This window comes from Aquarana catesbeiana, linkage group LG04 (assembly GCF_042186555.1).
Source record: "Aquarana catesbeiana isolate 2022-GZ linkage group LG04, ASM4218655v1, whole genome shotgun sequence".
NCBI classification, from domain to species: domain Eukaryota; kingdom Metazoa; phylum Chordata; class Amphibia; order Anura; family Ranidae; genus Aquarana; species Aquarana catesbeiana.
In genome coordinates, this window is record NC_133327.1 from 106390021 (window position 1) to 106411683 (window position 21663).

The following is a 21663-nucleotide window of genomic DNA, read 5'->3' on the forward strand; positions in this document are numbered from 1 at the left end:
TTTTTTCTTACGTACGAGAATTTTCATACTTTAGTAACCTATTCACATTCAATATGGAGACTAGCATGCAAAGAAAAAAAAAAAAAATTGACAATCATTCATCTGATAATCTCATCCTGTGTAATAGGCTTTAGGCTCCGTTCACAAATGCTGCGGCCGCAGTTTACATGGGGTCCATCGCGTGCCTGTTCACCGATTCAGGTGCGAATCAGGCCTGAATTTTTGCCTGAATTTGCAGAGCTGTGTGAACCAGCTCCACTGAGAACCAGTCACATTCTCCTGTCATGCAAATTGAATGCGGGGAACCCAAAAAAAGTGTCAAAAGTGTCCGATCTGTCTGCCACAATGTCGCAGTCCTGCTAAAAATCGCTGATCACATCCATTACTAGTAAAAATAAAAATTAATAATAAAAATTATTATTTTGTAGACGCTATAACTTTTGCGCAAACCGAACAATATACACTTATTGCTTTTTTTTACCAAAAATATGTAGAAGAATACATATTGGCCTAAACTGATGAAGATTTTTTTTATTATTATTATTTTTTTTGGATAATTATTATAGCAAAAAATATTGTTTTTATTTTACAAAATTGTCACTCTTTTTTTGTTTATAGCGCAAAAAATTAAAAACCATAGAGGTAAATCAAATACCACCAAAAGAGCTGTTAAATTGGAGTGCAGAATGTTTACTATGTTTCAAGTTTGAATTCTTTTTTTCTCTATGTGAAAAACCTTTAGTAAAAAGAATAACAAAAAAAAAATACCACCAAAAGAAAGCTCCATTTGTGGGAAAACAAGGAATTGAAAGACAGTCCGATTCACATGTTATGCGAATTGGATGCAGTTAAAAATGCATCCAATTTGCATATATGTGAACCGAGCCTAAAGCCTCGTACACACAATCGGATTTTCCGCAGACAAAACCTCGGACTTTTGTGCCTGGATTTTGTCATGCATACAAATGGAAAGGAATTGTCGGGCAACAAACACGAACATAGTGACGTACTACGTGGTTTTTCAGCTCTTTAGCGCCACCCTTTGGGCTCCTTCTGCTAATTTCGTGTTAGTAGAAGTTTGGTGAGAGTTGATTCGCGCTTTTCATTTAGCGATTTTCAGTTCGTTTGTGAACGGCCGTTCGTCAACCAGACATATTGCGGAATCAGAGGAGATAACGTTGTTTATTATTGGCCTTGGAGTTATTGCTTTGACCCAAGTCCAGTCCAGGAGGAGGAGGATTTCTTGGACCAAAAATTGGTTGCTTTATTAATGTGACCAATTATGTCATATGCCTTTGCTGCGGGAGCTCCAGGAGAATAATCCAGATGATTTTCGGAATTATCTCCGGATGACGGACCCCTGCTTTCACCAACTCTTGGCATTGGTGACCCCCTATATTAAGAAGCAGGACACATACATGAGGCTTTCATTTTATTTTTTGGTTGAATAATAATGATTTGAGTTGGTATATTTTTTATATTTTTAGATACATAGAATGCACTTTTTGGTTAAGTTCTATTGGCAGATAGCATGTCTAATTTTATTTTTTTTCTTTTTTTAATGCACAATAAAAAAATTGTGTAGAATAATACTTGGCTATATGTTTTATTTCAAATGATAGTTTGGGAGTAGGCAGTTACATTTAAAAAAATACAATGTAAAATTAACAAGGAACACCAACATAGTTGTATCTTTGATCATAAAGACTACAGGATAATGGTGCTGTGGTAACTTGCCCAAAAAAAAAGCATAATAATATTATTCTTGATATCACTAGAAAATAAAAGCCTCTTAAAATACATTTGGCAGAACTCCATCAGTATCACCAGCAAAGCAGCTTCATTATTTTCCCATTAAAGAAGAAGAGAATTGTGCGCTGCATTTCGAGATTTTATAATTTGCTGCGTCACAAATGTTAACTCTCCATTACGAACGCTAGTTTACAAGACCGACCGCTTCTGGCTCCTCCTTGCTTCCGAGCATGCGTGTTTGTACTTTGGACTTTTGTCCGACGGACTTGTGTACACACGCTCGGAAAATCCGTCAACAGACATTTGTCCGCTGAAAATTTTAAAGCCTGCCATCCAGCATTTGTCCGCGGAAAACAATTGTCCAATGGAGCATACACAAGGTCGGATTTTCCGCCAACAGCCAGACATCACTCAATTCCCGTTGGAAAATCCGATTGTGTGTACGAGGCTTAAAGGATTAATTCACCATGTTACGAACGGACCGCCCCCTGCACCTCCCCGATCTCCGATTTGACAGCTAGTGGGGATCTTCTCCTGACCCGCTAGCTGTCACAATTTTAAAAGAAACGTGGCCAAGTGGGGTTCTGCCCACCCACCCGCCCGGCTGTGTCACTCATTCAAAGTGTCCTGTGAATGGAAAACTACAGGGTCCAACAGCCTTTGCAGCATTACAGCTGTTAATTCTTTCTTCCTGTCAGTGTATCTGCTTGCCCGTACGGGATGTACAGGCACACAGATACACTGGCAGATCTGCTGGAGACCTGCATGGCACCAGCGATCTGCTGATTGCTGGTGCAATCCTTTACAGGCTCCAAAAAATTAATAAATGCTAATTTTTTTACTTGCAAAAAAATGTGCATTTATTTTTGTATTTTTTCTAAAAGGTGAACTTATCCTTTAATTGAACAAGCTGAAGGTGGAAGTTGATTGGCCACCATGCACAGGTGCATCAGATTCTACACTCTCCAGTTTTAATAAATCAATTCCTAAGGCCACTTTCACACATGCGGACCGTTTAGGTCCGCCTGTCAGTTTTTTAGGCGGACCTGAACAGACGCTCCATGCAGGCCTATGGAGCGACGGATGTCAGCAGTGACATGTCTGCTGACATCTGATCCGCTCCACTCCGCTGAATCCAGGCAGATTGAAACCTTATTTTCCATCCGTCTGGCAGATCGAATGGAAACGGACAGGCGGATCGGTTTTCATCCAATCCCCCATAGAGGAGAGCGGAAGCTCTGATGGATCCATCCCTGCACAGTGAGCAGAGGTGGACCTGTCATCTGCCAGCTCAGCGAGGATCAACAGAGCGATCCCTGCTGAGCATGTGTGGGTGAAACGGGCCTTAGGCTAGGTTCACACATTTCCAGCTGCGGTTTGCAGTCTGGTGCGATTTTGTTCACCGGTTCAGGTGTGATTCAGGTGCAAATTTTTACTTGAATCTAAACCAGAACCTTCTCAAAAACAGACCATGCCCGCATGTGTGAACCGGCTTCATTGAAAGCTGGTCCCGTTCACATGTTATGCAAATCGGATGCATTTAAAAGTGTAATTTCTATCTGCTGCTTCATTCTGCTGCTATCAACATGGGTCACTTCTGACAAGTTTTCCTGACACCAAAAGAAAAAAAAAAGGTGACAGGGAGGGAGCTACAGCTGATTGACAGCCTCAGCTCTGTTCCTGTTTGCTGTGTGAAGGGGGGGGGGGTGTCCCTTCCCTCCAATTGGCTCTCACAGCTCTCCTCATTGAGCTCTGCAGAATGTAACTTCAGCTCTGCCCCTTTTTTTCTGACAGCTCAGACAAGCTTTATAAATTCTGGACTTTTAACAGGTGTAGAGAAGAGAAGACCGCAAATAAACAGGTACAGCTTATGTAGGAGGATAGGTTTCATCTCTATGTATCACCTAAGGCCAGTCACTTTACAACCACTTTAAGCTTTGGCACTACATTTTTTGGAGGCTTCTGGGACACATAATAGGTCTAATGCCCCGTACACACGATCGGACATTGATCGGACATTCCGACAACAAAATCCATTAATTTTTTCCGACAGATGTTGGCTCAAACTTGTCTTGCATACACACGGTCACACAAAGTTGTCGGAATTTCCGAACGTCAGGAACACGGTGACGTACAACACGCATGACGAAAAATGAAGTTCAGTAGCCACTGCGGCTCTTCTGCTTGATTCCGAGCATGCGTGGCACTTTGTACGTCGAAATTGTGTACACACGATCGGAATTTGAGCGAACGGATTTTGTTGTCGGAAAATTTGAGAACCAGATCTCAAATTTTGTGCGATGGAAATTCCGATGCAAACTGTCTGATGGAGCCTACACACGGTTGGAATTTCCGACAACAAGCTCCGATCGCACATTTTACCTCGGAAAGTCGGACTATGTGTATGCGGCATTAGAAAGCTGTAGGACCATTCACAAAGCACAGAGCTGCTCACACATGCGCAGTGGGAACCCAGCTGTGAAGCTGCAAGCAGTCACAGCCGGCTTGTCAAAGTGAACATGCCAGCGCCTGGACTCAAAGGGCCGGCTCGGGGGGTAGGACAGCACTGGATCCCTGGACATGTAATTGTCCTATTTTTAAAAGCCAGCAGCTACACTATTTTTAGTTGCTGACTTTTAATTTTTTGTTTTCAGGTTTAAAAAGGAAAAGTTTACAGGAGAAAAACTGGTATATAACACCGATAGCTGAGCAATCACATGACTCCTGTTTGTTCAGTTCTTGGTCTTCTTGAGTCAAAGAGTGGTGACTATCAGTCACCGCTCTCTGCTTCCAGTTCATGCCTATGACCCACAAGAGAAGTATGGCCAAAACAGCTTTGGTTTAGCTATTTTGGCCATACATCTCTTTGAAAACCCCATGCCAGTTTTTTTTTCTTTGCTTTGTAACATTCATCCAGCACCAGACCCTTATTTCCACCTTCTTGCTTTTAGACATGAATGGCTAACGGTGATACTGTAAAGTAACCAAAAAGAGAAAGAGCCAGCACTCAGCTCATAGACCTCAACATTTTAATGAGGGTATTTTGGGATGATATTACAAAAATGTGAATAAATAGACACGATACACCAACGTTTCAGGGCCACGGCAGACTCCTTTCTCCAGATAACAGACAGCCTTGAGAAAGAGGTCCACCCTAGCCCTGGAACATCGGTGTATCATGTCTTTTTTAGCACATTTTTGGATTACCATCAAAAAATGACTTCCTTTAATTTTTGAGGTCTATGGTTTAAGTGGTGGCTTTTTATTTATTTTTTCTGTCTGTGTACCACTGGGGACATTTTCTTTCATTTTCTGTCCCAGAGACACAACAGGAAGTTAGCGAAAATTCCCAAAGTGAGGAGAATTCCACTCTTAGACAATTGTCACCAGAACAGGTGTCCCCATTGGAAGATGTCACCTCACCTCTTGTTTTGGGGACAACCCTAAAATGTTGGATGTCTCCTCACTTTCCTTCTTTGTGACAATGGCCGCTAGTACAAATAGAATGGTGGATCTCCCCAATGGGGACACAGACAGCAATAAAGACTTGACAAAGGGTCTAACCCTTCCCCAGTCTATCAAAACAAAACAAAAAAGTGTTTTGCCTAGAGATACACTTACATTATCTTGACCTGATGTAACCTGTGGCACAGTTGTTTATGGCAGTATAGCACTACAGAGAAAATATGTGGGCTGACATTGCTGACCTCTTCATCTAAAAGACTTAAAGCGGAGTTCTGCTAGTTTTTCTGTTTATTAAAAGTCAGCAGCTACAAAAAGTGCAACTATGCAGATCATTAATTCTAAACATTATCTTTTTATGCTGCATTCTCCTAATCTAGCTAGTGTGGTGGTTAGTGCCATGCAGGCTAGTGCAGTGTTGGTGCCAGCATGGAGCTGAGAGATTCACATAGCTCATTGCATTCGTTTTTTTTGTCTGTCACATAGTAACACCTTATTCACTCCACAGCAGCACAGTATTGCTTTGCAGTGCAGTGACTTGCAGGGGCATCCAACACGGTGAGGAAAAATGCAGACATGCTGCATTTTTCCACACTGCAATGCACCAAACATTACACCAGAGCTGTGGTGTGTATGGGGCACATAGAAAGCATTTGTTTTCTATGTGCCCTAGCACTTGCTCGTCCTCTTCCCCCTTTCCTGACCTGCCAGGCTGCATGTTCAGATAAGGGTGTGGTATGGATTTTGGGGGGACCCCACAACGTTTCTTTTTTTTTTTTGGCGTAGGGTTTCCCCTCAAAATCTATACCAGACTGAAGAGTCTGTTATGGTCTTGGGTGGACTCTGCGCTGTTTTTTTTTTCTTTTTTTGGATTCAAGATCCTCAGAGCACAAGTCGGATCAGTTAAGATGATGATCCGACTTGGATGCGACTTAAAGTACATTCAAATCAATGAGGTGAAATCGTACCTAAGTCGGACTAAAGTAGTGCAGGAACCTTTTCCAAAGTCGGTCAAACACAAGTCGGACCAGTTAAGAGGGCTCTCATAGGGAACCACTGATTTTTACATGTCATGCAACTTGTACTCTCGAAGTCGGAGCGCATGTTGGACCAGTGTGAACCGTCCCTTAATCTGCTAGTTTATCTTACACACCCTATTCCCAGATTGACAATACTACTCCCCAAGGGTGTACTTGGTGCTTCTTTATCCAGAGTGGAGACACCCAAAGACAGGAACTGTGTTACTGGCTGGATCACCGGGTCAAAAAAAAAAAAAAGAAAATGAATGCAGCTACCGCATATAAAGATTGGTAAGCTGCTATATATTAGAGTTTTGTTCTTGGGTTTAATATTGCTTGAATTTCTCCTGTCAACCATGATCTAGTAGATGTGTGGTAGTGCTGGATAAGTGGTGGCCTATAGTTATTTCTCCTAGATTGTTTTTGTGTTTGAAATGAACCCATGTGGTTTGAGAGAACTGTTTTTGGTCTGAGACTGCCCAGCTTCTGATACCAATGGAAATGTTTTTCATCCGATGGTCACTCTATGTTTATGTGGTGAGAAGTGCCCAGTGTAAATATTTCAGTGTATAGTCTTAACATGCCAAGATTGACAGGACTGTATGGTTGTGTGGTAAGGAGCCGCTAGTATAAATAATCAAATGACTAGGTGGTATATTTCAAACACTTTAATAAATAGGAAAGCTGATACTGGCCAATATTGCAGATAATGGACCCTGGGAGGCAGTGGTACAGCCTGCAGCCTGAATGACAGGCTAAAATACACAGGGGCTCTACATTGCTCCAAGCAGTACTCATGTTTAGGGTCATATGCCCTGAACATGTAATTCCCGCCTTTAGGACATACATCCTTGAATATTGTCCTAAATGTGAGTACTGCTCGAAACAGTGTACAGCCGATGAGTATTTCAGCCTGTCATTGATTTTGACAGGCTGCTGTCAGTGGGCTGTACACTGCATCTTTGCCTCCTGGGCACCCAATAAAGCCTGGTATGCTACACTGACCAAATTGCCTGTGTGTATATGCCATTAAAGTGTTGCAAAAAGCGACATGGCTTTTTTGCATGTTTGTACAAAGAATGAAAAAAAATGTAATTCAGTTTTCATAGGTTTGGTGCAGGTCTTCCAAATAATGTACACCCACAATGCAAGAAATATATCACAAATGCCTTATTGAATCACCTCCATAGAGTCTCCACTGCCAGAAAAAAAATCCTACCTGCTAGCAATTAAAAACACATTAGAAGAGTACTATGGGCAAACATGTTTTTGGCTGAACTTCACTTTAGGTTCCTTGCACAATGGGCCATCCAGTTGCAGTTCGCCCCGCCCGGCGTTCTGGACCTTCGTCCCTGAAAGCACAGGACCCTAAATAGTGGTACCATTTAGTAGTGTTCAGCCCCATCCAGCTGCAGCCTGCTCTAGACTTTCATAGTCTGCCTGCAGTGGGGCTAACGATCCATATTGCTGCAATTTAAAGTGATTGTAAACCCTCACATATATCCAGTGAAGTGACTGGGGGAGCTGAAATTACATCAGTGAGACCTCTGGGAGCTGATTGGAGGGAAGGGACACACCCCCTCCACACAGAATCAGAGCTGAGGCTGTCAATCACAGGCTGTACCCTCCCCGTCACCATTTTTCTCTTGGTGTCAGGAAAACTCATCAAAATTGATTCATGCTGAAAGCAGAGGAATGAAGCAGCAGACAGAAATGACACTTAGTGCTCTAGATTGAGACAAGTACACTCTATAGAAGGATATGCTTTGTTCACATTTAGTATCTAAAGGTTTACAACCACTTTCATAAATTTTTGTTTTGGGGTTTAATACCGCTTTTTAGTGATTGCAAAGGATCAGTTTTTTAATAACATGTTATAGTTACCTGTCCTGTGCAATGGTTTTGCATTTGATTGACAGCAGCAGGAGACAATGACTCCTACTGCTCTCACCGAGTCCAGTGAGGAAGGAGAGAGAGCCACTGCTCTAATGCACAGCCCTGCACCAAGATTGGGCTCAGGTAATTACTGGGAAGGGGGGGCAGAGAATACATTAAGGCAAAAAACAAAACAAAAACCTTCAGCTGTTAAAACCACCTCCTGCCTGCTGTATAGACAAATGACGGCGGTAGGGTGGCTCTCTCGTTCTGGGATGTCACATGGCGTCGTCCCACTCCACGGGCGCCCAGTGTCTCTGGGATATGGCGCATCCCCGATCTTGGTAAAGAGCCGATAACAAGGCTCTTTACCCATGTGATCAGCTCCAATCACAGGTGATCACATGTAAACAAGGAAATGCCTGTTATCGGCTTACCTCTCCTCATACTGATAGCTTGAGAGGAGAGCCGATCAGCAGCATTTTCTCACAGGGGAGACCTGCACAGATCATCAGTGCCCTGATGATCAGTGCAGCCCCAACAGTGCCCAGCAGTGATGCCAATAAGTGCCCAGTCAGTGCTGCCTTTCAATGCCCATCAGTGCCACCAATCAGTGCCACCTCATAAATGTCCACCAGGGCAGCCTACCAGTGCTGTCTCATAAGTGCAGCTTATTAGTTAAAGGGGTTGTAAACCCTAATTTTTTTAAATTAACAAACATGTCATACTTACCTCCACTGTGCAGTTCATTTTGTACAGAGTGGCCCAGAACCTCCTCTTCTGGGGTCCCACAGTGCCACTGGTGGCTCCTCCCCGCATCGAGTGTCCACGTTGGAGAAGCACTCTCCTTGGTGGGCACTTATGCAGGCATGCTCCCGAGTGCCGCATCTGTGTCCATTCACACAGAATGCAGAACTCGGCCCCGCCCCCCAGTGCCGCGTCATTGGATTTAATTGACAGCAGAGGAAGCCAATGGCTGCGCTGCTGCCAATCTATCCAATCAGGACATAAGACACCAGCTACAGATGGTGTGCTCTTTCCCGGACAGAGGATGACAGCGTGCAGGTAAGTAAAATAGGGGGCTGGGGGCTGCAGCACTAAGAAAGGTTTTTCACCTTAATGCATAGAATGCATTAAGGTGAAAAATCATGAGCGTTTACAACCCCTTTAAGGAAAAAAATAACTTTTTTACAAAATTTTATAATCGAAACTAAGAAAAACTTTTTTTTTAACAAAGAATAAAAAGCCAAGTGGCGATTAAATACCACCAAAAGAAAGCTCTACCTGTCTCAAAAAAATGATAAAAATTTAATTAGGGTACAGCGTTGCATGACTGCGCAAAAGTCATTCAAAGTGTGAGAGTGCTGGATCGCCCATGTAGTCTTACCACAAGAGTTCTCTGGACACAAAGATGCAGGAAAATGAGTTTAAGCTATTAACTCGGTGGTAAAGTCCATGCCACCTTGGCCAGGATTTATCCTGTAACCCTGGATGGCTGTTGGAGGGGTTGCAGGGTTATCGAAACAATAACTGGATATCGAAACAAGTGACTCTCCCTTGGGGTTTTTGCTCCACGTGCCATCCATCCCTCTGAGTAATTACTGTAAATTGGTTTTGCCCGACCTTCTAAACGCAGCCAGGTGTCTGATCCCCATCCATTGGAAGTCAGCCCATATTCCTGGACAGGCTGACAGGATCCGTCTGGTTAATAACATTATGGCAGCGGAAGAGTGGGTGGCAACGTGTAGGGAAAGACATGAGAAGTTTTTTAGTGTTTGAGCTACCTGGATTGTGTAACTGGGATTCAGATGGATTGGCTAAAGACCCCCAGAACACCTTTGCTACCTCACATTTCTGATCCTGGTTATCATGCTGACTGTTTTTGTTCTAATTAACTACTTGCTGACCACCCGCCGCAGATGTACTGCAGCAAGGTGGCTCGGCTGTGCAAATCGCCGTACAGGTACGGCGATTCGTGCATTAGCATTTGTGGGCACGTGCTCTGATTGGCCAGCGGGAGAGCCAATCGGCAGGTCCAGCGGGCTCGATGTCCCCGGCTGCCTGCGATTGTTCCTCGCAGAGACAGAATGGGGATCTGCGGAAGTAAACAAGGCAGATCTCCATTCTGTCAGGGGATGACACTGAGATCTATCTTCCTGCTAAGCATGAAGACGGATATGTGTTTCTCCAGTCGCACAGACCCCCATACAGTTAGTAATCACAAACAAGGAACACATTTAACATCGCCCCTGATGTTAACCCCTTCCCTGTCAGTGTCATTAGTACAATAACAGTGCATATATTATTTTTAGCACTGATCACTGTATTAATGTCACTGGTTCCCAAAATGCATGAAAAATGTCAGGTGTCCGATTTGTCCGTCGCAATGTCACAGTCCCGCTACAAATCGCTGATCGCCGCCATTACTAGTAAAAGAAAAAAATAAATAAAAATGCCATAAATCTATCCCCTATTTTGTAGACGCTATAACTTTTGCGCAAACCAATCAATATACGCTTATTGGTTTTTTTTTTGTACCAAAAATATGTAGAAGAATACATATTGGCCTAAACTGATGAATACATTTTTTTATTTATTTTTTTTGGGATATGTATTATAGCAGAAAGTAAAAAATATTGTTTTTTTTAAATTGTCAGTCTTTTTTTGTTTATAGCACAAAAAATAAAAACCGCAGAGGTGATCAAATACCAACAAAAGAAAGCTCTATTTGTGCGAAAAAAGGGACATCAATTTTGTTTGGGTACAACGTTGCATGACCGCGCAATTGTCAGTTAAATTAACGCAGTGCCGTATTGCAAAAAATGGCCTGGTCATTAGGGGGTAAATCCTTCCGGGGTGGAAGTGGTTAAAGGTTGATAGGTGGTATAGCCTATTCCCCTACTGCCCCTCCCCCTTTTTTTCTACCCTTTACCCCCCTCCCCCACTCCCTACATCCATTCTTATTTCTGTCCCATGTCACATTCCATTTGTGATGTCCTATATTGGTGTTTGGCTCTTGTTGGAGCATTAGCTCAGAAGCACTACCCCTAGTGTTACTGGGGTACAAACACAGAGTTACATGATGTTCACAGATTAGCATGTACCAGCGAGAGCTTGATACTTACTTTGAAAGTGTGTGATTCGTGGTCTGTTGCCCTTCTGGGCGCTTTTCTCTTTTTATTACTTATTGTATGTTTTTTTTCCTTTCCTTCTGAAAACCAAAATAAAGATTATTCAAAGTGGGAGAGCACTGAAAATTGGCCTGGACAGAAGGGGGTGGAGATGCCCGTGTTCCGGCAGATTCAGTGACCTGTCAGAATTTGTAACGGAAGTGACGTTTCGTTGCCGCCATCTTGTTACACCCGCACTCCTCCACCGTAAGGATACAGTGAGAAGGGGGCATGTGGGCACCCACCGGAGTCATAAATTTCACACTTATTTTTAACAGTAAACGGAGCTTATATGGTGAAATACAGGATTTAGAAATCCGTCTGACTGTTTACATGTCGAATTAGAAAAGCAGCGGTGTTCTGTCACATTAGCAAACCTGTGCAGACACCCCAACCTGCAAAAACAAATTTCCGGGAGGCGGCAAACTCATTTCGGGGAGGTAACGATCCGCGCCGGCGCTGCTGACCCCCCCCCCCCTCCCAATCTTACTAGGAAAAATAACACTACATACGGGAAACTCACATACATATAGCCCACACATACATACAGTCTACGCATACATACAATGGAGCAGTCATAACATGGAATATTGCATAGGGGGCTGAGTATGAGGGCCACCTTCACAATGTCCTCAGAGAGATGCTGCAGATAAAGGTTTGACAGTGGCACAGTGAACCAGCCTAATGGCTTGGACCTGTAACAGCCAATGAAGGCTTAAACTATGCATTTGCTGCTGCAGCACCCCTACACAGAGACATACCGGATACACAGGGAGGGTCACATAAATCAAAAAAAAGTACCCAGAACACCAGTTGCAAGAAGAGAAATAAATAATGGCACACCTACGTATACTTCACTAGATAGTCACTGTACCTACCTAAATTAATTGTTCAAAAAGTATACGTGACCACTGGTAAATGTCCATATAGGGCTGGTAATATAAAAAAACTGATGATTAAAAATTGTCCACATACAGTCACTCCTGTTGTGGAAATTTTATTATATGGACTCATGTGGACATTTTATTCTAGGATGTGTGTTTTATAGATTGTCATCTGTCTCCCTGTGTCTGATTCAACCAAGGAGCGCTCTAGCAGAGCGCACTTGGGTTGAATTGGGACCAGCGGTGAAACCGTCAGTATGAAAACCTTCTCATGGGCTTGGAGACGTGTTCTCTGTGTGTGTGGGCGTTTGCTGGTTTGTAAGTATCAAGTGCAATGCGCTGGACTTCTTGCCTTTAAATGTCTATGCACATTCGAGAAGCGAAGTCCGCATAACGAGAGAAACATATTATATCTCTGTTGTGGCTACGCTATCCCATTTTGGATACATATCTGCTTTTATAAGAGGACATTGATATCTGCCTTGTCAGTATGCTCGTACCCTATATTGACAACAGCAGAAGCAATGTCCCCACAGATCTTTCCAAGCCAGTAAGAACAAGTAGAATGATCTTACTAGATACTGGTTACTCTGAGCAGTATTGAGTGGGCTCCATGCTGACCAAGATGGTGGATGTGCATGCATGTGGCTGGGCGGAGGGCAGTGTACATGCCTCAAGTGGATGAGACATGTGCACTTCTCCCTCCCACTCCTGTGGATGCCCTCCCCTTTAGTGTGGTCATTTCCTGTGTGGTCATTTTGCATGGAGAAAGTGACAGGCTGTTGGGGCCATGACTTCCTGTTTGTCGGCGATAAATAAAAGGTACCTGTGCTTGTGAGGGCAGGCAGTCGAGTGATGGAGCTAAGAATGTGAGGATGGTGACTATGTCTGTTTACTTGGGGAAATGCGGGAGACACGGGTTTAATGAGATGCATTATACCAAAAGGCTGAAAGGGCGCTTAGTAGCACAGGAGACATGGATTGCGCATAGCATATAGTGGAATTTCCATCCGATGTGAAGGAGGTTCCGTTTGCTCCTACCTGGCTCGCCATTTAACTGTCATGGAAATTCCACTATACGCTATGCGCAATCCATGGCTTGGGCTGCTCTGTCTGTTGCTGAGTGACAGGCGCAGCTGGGATATCACCTGGCGCTCGCGGTAGGGTTGCCACATCATCCCTTTAATCCAGGACACCTATAAATTCCACAGGTTCTGAGGCTGATTTAAAGTGGTGTTCAGGCCAAAATTATACTTTTTAAATAAAAATACCCCTATAATACACAAGCTTAATGTATTCTAGTAAAGTTAGTCTGTAAACTAAGGTCTGTTTTGTTAGTTTATAGCAGTAGTTTGTTATTTAATAAACTTACAGCAGGCCGTGGCCATCTTAAAGTGGAGTTCCACCCACTTTTACAACTCTTCAGCATCCCTCACTAAACTGTGCACTGTAAACGAATTGGATATATTTTTTTTTTTTTCTCAACACCTACTGTATATCTGCTGTATTCATTTTTCACTTCCTCCTCCCTGGCAGCGGCCCATCGCATCATTTCCTGTTTGCAATGCCTTCTGGGAAGGGGCGGCAACTTCCTATGAAACTGCCGTTGCTATGGAAACCTGACTTGAAACCTATTACACTGCTTGTGCTGCACTGAGCATGTGCAAGATCTGCCAGAGATCCAGGAAGAAATACAGTCTGGCTTCAGATGCCCACACTTAAGATGGCCACGGCCTGCTTTAAGTTTATAAAATAACAAACTACTGCTATAAACTAACAAAACAGACCTTAGTTTACAGACTAACTTTACTAGAATACATTAAGCTTGTGTATTATAGGGGTATTTTTATTTAAAAAGTATAATTTCGGCCGGAAGACCACTTTAAGTCTGGGCATCTGAAGCCAGACTGTATTTCTTCCTGGATCTCATCCTTGCAGATCTTGCACATGCTCAGTGCAGCACAAGCAGTGTAATAGGTTTCAGATCAGGTTTCCATAGCAACGGCAGTGTCAGAGGAAGTTGCTGCCCCTTCCCAGAAGGCATTGCAAACAGGAAATGATGCGATGGGCCGCGGCCAGGGAGGAGGAAGTGAAAAATGAATACAGCAGATAAACAGTAAGTTCTGAGAAGAAAAATAAAAAAATATCCAATTCGTTTACAGTGCACAGTTTAGTGAAGGATGCTGAAGAGTTGTAAAAGTGGGTGGAACTCCACTTTAATGCAGATAAGGCACCAAGTGAGTTTAATTACCACCTTAATCAGCCACAGAACCTGTGTAATTAAAGTGTGTCCTGGATAAAAGGGATGATGTGGCAACCCTAGCTCGCGGGTTGTCCAGGAGCCCGCAGTCATCAGCAGGTTTGCCGCTGCTTTTAAAATTCAACATGTAAACACTCCATCGGATTTCAAAATACTCTATTTCACCTTATATGGTCCGTTTACCATACCTCCCAATATTTTGAGATGGCAATGAGGGACACCTACTAGCAAACCGTATGAAGGCATATGACAAGCCACCTGCCACACCCCTTTAAAGGAGAATTAACCAAAAAAAAGTTAATCAAATCCACAAGGGCTTTTTTTTTTACCACTATTATTCCTTTATATTGGCTTTTAACATTTACAAATGCAGCAATTTAGAAATTTGATAAAAGGTTTAGCACTGGCACTTGAAAGATAAAAAGTGCTTTTTATATACAATTATATAGATCAGACCAAAACAAGGGACAAATGAGGAAGAGAGAGGGACAGAGGGTCTTTGCTCCAAATCAGGGACAGTTGGGAGCTATGCGTTTACTGTTAAAAATAAGTGTGAAATGCAAAACTCCAGTGGGTGTAACAAGATGTCCCCTTGCCCGCTGCTTTTAAAATTCAACATGTAAACATTCAGACGGAGTCCTAAGTACTGTATTTCACTATATAAACTCAGTTTACTGTTAAAAAACAAGTGTACAATGCAAAACAACGGTGGGTGCAACAAGATGTCCGCTTGCCCCTTCTCAGTGTATCCTTACGGTGGAGGAGAGCAGGGTGTAGAAAAATGGCGGCGACAGAACGTCACTTCCGTTACAAATTCTGACAGGTCGCCAAATCTGACAGAACACCTATAGAAGTGGTTAAACCGCCTTCTCATATTTCAGCCATGGCCATTTTTCTCTGCAGGTCATTCCTGTGTCCCTCCTTCCCCTGATCAGTAGTTAGGAGGTGTACATAAACGTTGTGTACTGTATTTTGTAATGGGCACTAGAATGGAGTCATACACCTCATGGCACCGTGACTGAGCTGAAATCGTTCACTAAGAATCCCCAGCTCCTCTCCCAGACACACGTGACCCTCCCCGCGCCCCGTACTCATCGTGATTGTCATTGTCCGGATTGTCCAATGAGAAGCCTAGGGGGCGGGCTTTGCTCAGCATGCTCGCCGTGCATTTATTGAGGTTTACCTCGTCCGGGGTCAGCTGACCTAAAAAGTCCGGGGTGTCCAATAAGGAGCTTAGGGGCGGGGACTAAACTTGCCTTACGTTATGGAGTTGAAGCATTATTGTGCACCCGGATACAGGTACCATAGAGAAGAGAGAGGGGGATAGGACGAGGTGTGTGCATGTATGGATGAGATTTGTATGTCATTCAACCGTCTCATCACATGTATCCAATGTCACCATTCCTAGGAGGATATTATGATGTGTGTACTGCCTGGCTGTCATGATGGCACTGGGGTAGACCAGGTTTTTCCTCAGTACACGTTTCCATTGAGGGCCAATTCACACTATATATGCAGTGATAGTTGTATCACCACATTGTAAAATGTGTGTCACTGCAGGGACACAGATAATTGTTTCCTATGTGTCCCATTCACACAGCCTAGTGCTACCCTAAAATGCAGACGCTGCATTTTATCTCAGCGCACCGACCCAAATCACAATGCTGAGCACTGCACCACATTGTGGGAAATGAAATGTATGTTTTGTATACTTCAAATAGTTATTTATTTTTTTTGAGGGCCAGTTTACACTATAGAGACGCAGTCCGGATGCGTTCCAGATGCTTTTTTTGCATACGTGTTGGTGCATTCCAGTGCATTTTTGATTCAGTCCAGTGTGTTTCCTCCCCCCCCTTTTTTTTTTTTTTCTTAACTTTAAGACCCCTTTCACACTGGGGCGTTTTTCAGGCGCTTTAGCGTTTTAGTGTCGCTATTCAGCCGCTAGCAGGGAGGTTTTAACCCCCCCTGCTAGCGGCCGAAAAAGGGTTAAATCCACCCGCAAAATGCCGCTGGTGCACCGTTTTGCCGGCGGTATCGCAGCGCTGCCCCATTGATTTCAGTGGGTAGGAGCGGTGAGTTCACCGCTCCTTCACTGCTCCAAAGAAGCTGCTGGCAGGACTTTTCTGACACCCTGCCAGCGCACCTCTCCAGTATGAAAGCCCTCGGGCTTTCACACTGGAGTGCATGGAGCAGCTGTTTTAGGGTGTTTTGCAGGCACTATTTTTAACGCTATAGTAGAGCTGCACAATTAATCGTTAAAAAAATCGCGATCTCGATTCACCTCCCCTGACGATCTCTCCTGTAGAGGTTGTCCATTCTTTCATATAAACAAGTGGAGAGATTATCTGCTTACTCAGCTGTCAAAAGAAAGCATCCAGGGCATTCTGCCACTGCTGTGTAAATAAATAATCTGGGCAATATGCCAAGTTTTCAACAAAGTGTAAATTCAGGAAGTTTAACCACTTAAAGTCTAAATCTTTTTCTGACACTTCTATCTTAAGTTAAAATCAATATTTTTTGCTAGAAAATTACTTGGAACCCACAAACATTATATATATTTTAGCAGAGACCCTAGGGATGGCAATGGCTGCAATATTTTATGTCACACTGCATTTGCCCAGCGGTCCTTCAAATGCAATTTTTTGGGAAAAAATACACTTCAATGAATAAAAAAAAAAAAAAAACACGAAACAGTAAAGTTAGCCCAATTTTTTTAGTTTTAATGTGAAAGATGATGTTATGCCGCGAGAATTGTGATCTATCCTCTAAGCAAAAAAATCGTGATTCTCATTTTAGCCAGAATTGTGCAGCTCTACGCTATAGTGCCTACAAAACGCCCTCAGTGTGGAAGGGGTCTGAAGTGCTGTGCTGGCAGGGTGTCAAAAAAAGTCCTGCAAGCAGCTTCTTTGCAGCGCTTTAGGAGCGGTGAATACACAGCTCCTAAAGTGCCCCTTCTCATTGAAATCAGTAGTTGCGCTTTGTGGGCGCTTTTAAACCTTTATTCGGCCACTAGCGAGAGTTTAAAGCGCCCAGCTAGCGCTCGAAAACGCTGGTAAAGCACCGCTAGTTTAAGCGGTGCTTTACCAGCGTTTTTCGGGTTCTGGCAGTGTGAAAGGGCTCTTAAAGCACTCAGGCTTTTACATTGGGATTGCAGATGAGGCTTTTTTTTTAACGCTAAATCGCCTGGAAAAACGCCCCAGTGTGAAAGGGGTCTAAGATCCCTTTCACACTGCCAGCGCCTGAAAAATGCTGGTAAAGCGCCACTTTAATCCCCGCTAGTGGCCGAATAAAGGGTTAAAAGCGCCCACAAAGCTCAGCTGCCAAAGCGCTTTGCAGGCGCTTCCCATTGATTTCAGTGGGAAGGGGCGCTTTAGGAGCGGTGTATTCACCGCTCCTAAAGCGCTGCAAAGAAGCTGCCTGCCGGACTTTTTTTGACTCCCTACCAGCACAACGCCTCAGTGTGAAAGCACTTGGGATTGCAGATGAGGCTTCTTTCAGGTGCTTTTTTTTAACACTAGAGCGCCTGAAAAAAGCCCCAGTGTGAAAGGGGTCTAAATAAAGATGTGTGTTCTTGATGGATTTTACAGCATCTCAACTATGCCATTGAAAACCATACTTTCCATGGGTTTTTGATGGCAAAAAAAACACACTGGACTGCATGTGGTGTGAACGGGCCCTGCATCAAAAGCGCAATGAAAAAAAGGTTATTTGGTTTTCAATGGCATAGTTCACACCAGTGCTTGCAGTTCCAGTAAAAAAAAAAAAAAAAAGAACATCCTGCATTTTTCCTGCACTGGACTGTACTGTAAAACGCATCAAAAATGCACTGGCACATGTCCTTATTTAAGGTTAAGAAAAAAGAGGGGGGGGGGGGGATGCACTGGAATGCATCAAAAACACGCATGCAGAAAAGCATCTGGACTGCGTTTCTACGGTGTGAACTGACCCTTGGTGTGGAAAACACAGAGAATCCTGTGTTTCCCAAACCCCATTGAAATCACACGGCATTCATGTGAACTGCAGTGGGTGTCGATGTTAACGACGCCCTGAAACGGTTTACAAAACGCAGTGCGATTGACAGGATCGGAACGCATGGGTGTAAATACCCATGTGATCTAATTCAATGCGGGTTTTGTGCGGGTACAATTTTAGCCATACAAATGAATGGCCCAAAGCACACCGCACTGACATCGTATGTGATTTGCACAGGAATGCATGGAAAATGCATTATGCGTTGTGTTAAATTAACGCTATGAACTAAAAACACGGGTCAGTTTGTGAAAACTGGAGAGCGCAAAATCTGGTGCAGCTGTGCATGGTAGCCAATTGGCTTCTAGCTTGATCAATTAAAGCAGTAGTAAACCGCAGTTGAAGGAAGAAAAAAAAAACTTCCCCTGCAAGGCAATGTCATAATGTGCTAGTATGCATTGCATACTAGTACATTATGTGAGACTTGCCTTAAAAGAAGCCCTCCAGCAACACGCTGAGAGGGCTTCCATCTTCTCCTCAGTCTTCCATCTTCCCCCCGGTCTTTCTTCCTTCCGTGTTCGTGGCCGGAGGCGCGACGACATCACTCGTGCACACAGGAGCCACCGGCATGGGCTTTGAAGGTCTGACATGGTAAGCCTGACCTTCAGAGTGCATGCTCTGGTGATGTCACTGGCTTCATGCACTCTGAATATCTCCTAAACAGTACAGGTTTAGGAGATATTCACTGTACCTACAGGTTAGTCTTTATTATAGACTTACCAGTAGGTACAAGTGGTAAAATGGAGTTTACTACCACATTAAGCTTTGACAAAAAAAAAACTGGAAGCTGATTGATTGGTTTCTATGCAGAGCTGCACCAGATTTTTCACTCCAGTTTTAGTTTATCAACCCCACGGTATGCATCTTCAAACACCACACCATGTTTTCCAATGCACCAGTGTGAGTGGGCCCTTAGGCTAGTTTCACACTTGAGCATTTTTTTGCTTTTTTTCAGTAACGCAGAACAGTCAATTTAACGTGGTTGCCATCTCATCCCTTTAAACCGGAACACATACGAATTACACAGGTTCTGTGGATAATTTAATGCAGCTAAAGCACCAAGTGAGTTTAATTACCACCTTAATCAGCCACAGAACCTGTGTAATTAATATGTGTTCAGGTTTAAAGGGATGAGGTGGCAACCCTAGTGATTGCCTATGTGTCCCATTCACATCTATGCAGTTTCTTGCAGCGTGTTTTTGGAAGAGGTGCAGGGACTTTTTTCACACATGAAAATTTCGTTTTGGATCTGTAGACTTCAATGGAAGTATATGAAAATGCATATACATGCATTTTTAGTAGGGCTCTCGGCCATACAGTGTGCACAGCCTGTGCAATGATTCCACCACTGCTGCCACACACAGTCGCCCATTGAGATAATTTAGAAGATGTGGCTGTGTGCAATTATGCACAGGGGTTGCGCAATGCACCTGCATGAACACCAGGTTTCACATTTAGTATTTTATGCAAACCCCAACGCATAACTGCATACAGCCACTTCTAATTTATCTCAATGGGTGGCTACATGAAGCTGGTCCTAGGAGAGTCATTGTGCAGACTCTAGATGTTCTACAGCCATGTACATGAAGCCTAGGATAGGTGGGAAGCTTGGTTCAGACATAGCTCGCATCGGGTCCAGTGGTGTCCTGCTCCTTTGTGATACTGCACATATGCTGCCGATCCACCAATGAACCCTAATGGGAAGCTGTCTGCTTACAGGTAGAGGTTTTTTTTTTTAGGATTAAAAGGTACTTCCATTATTGTCTAAACAGCCGACAACAAAAGTGAGTATACACCCCTAAGTGAAAGTGTCCAAATTGGGCCCAAAGTGTCAATATTTTGTGTGGCCACCATTTTCCGGCACTGCCTTAACCCTCTTGGGCATGGAGTTCACCAGAGCTTCACTGGTTGCCACTGGAGTCCTCTTCCATTCCTCCATGATGATCTCATGGAGCTGGTGGATGTTAGAGACCTTGTGCTCCTCCACCTTCCGCTTGAGGATGCCCCACAGATGCTCAATAGGGTTTAGGTCTGGAGACATGCTTGGCCAGTCTATCACCTTTACCCTCAGCTTTTGTTTAGCAAGAAAGTGGTCGTCTTGGAGGTGTGTTTGGGCCTCATCATGTTGGAATACTGCTCTGCGGCCCAGTCTCTGAAGGGAGGGGATCATGCTCTGCTTCAGTATATCACAGTACATGTTGGCATTCATGGTTCCCTCAATGAACTGTAGCTCTCCAGTGCCGGCAGCACTCATGCAGCCCCAGACCATGACACTCCAACCACCATGCTTGGCTGTAGGAAAGACACACTTGTCTTTGTACTCCTCACCTGGTTGCCGCCACACACGCTTGACACCATCTGAACCAAATAAGTTTATTTTGGTCTCATCAGACCACAGGACATGGTTCCAGTAATCCATGTCCTTAGTCTGCTTGTCTTAAGCAAACTGTTTGTGAGCTTTCTTTTGCATCATCTTTAGAAGAGGCTTCCTTCTGGGATGACAGCCATGCAGACCAATTTGATGCAGTGTGCGGTGTATGGTCTGAGCACTGACAGGCTGACTCCCCCACTCACGAATTCTCATTTACAAGTGCTCAGGCACTTACTGACATGTATGGACGGTGTACTGAGCTATATGTGTGCTGCACTGTATTTCCACATATGTAAACAAATAATGCATTCTGTATACAGACCATCTAATCGGCTGACCAACTAATTGATTATCAAAATAGTTGACAACTATTTTGATAATCAATTAGTTGTTGATTAATTGATGCGTTGTTTCGGCCCTAAATCCTTTATTGTAGATGTATCTGGAAGGCTTCTTAGTTTGTGCAGTGACACATATGGATGTAATGTCTGAGTAGGTAGGTGAGAGAAGCCATCAATAGAGACCGGGCCAATTTGCAAGGTAGCCCAATGTAGTTGATTGATAACAAGTAGGAATATTCAATAAATGCATTGTGTTACTGTTCTATTGTTGGCATGACTCGTATACCTGCTTAGACGTTTTAAAGTGTTGTAGGCAGGGATGGCTAAGCAAATGGCATTTAAAAAAGATGCTCCGATGTTGCAACCCATATGCTCCCTTCAAAAAGTGGAAGTAAAGCCAAAACCTAACTAACTCTAAACCTACTCCCACCCCCATTCTAAGCCTAATCTATCTAGCCCTGTAAAGAAAAGATTACTATACTTATTTTAAATCTGCTCCA

At 43.6% G+C, this 21663-nt stretch overlaps 1 protein-coding gene across 3 annotated transcripts in view; it reads left to right on the top strand.

Moving 5' to 3' along the window:
• The first annotated feature begins 15558 nt into the window (after positions 1-15558).
• LOC141139394 (ribonuclease H1-like) overlaps positions 15559-21663 on the top strand; it is a 37108-nt gene continuing 31003 nt past the window's right edge. The window contains exon 1 of one of the 3 annotated variants that reach the window (XM_073625424.1): positions 15559-15755. The gene's annotated coding sequence lies outside the window, so the exon portion shown is untranslated. Of the gene's footprint in view, positions 15879-21663 lie in introns of all 3 variants that reach the window. The other 2 variants (XM_073625423.1, XM_073625425.1) reach the window with 2 other exon arrangements.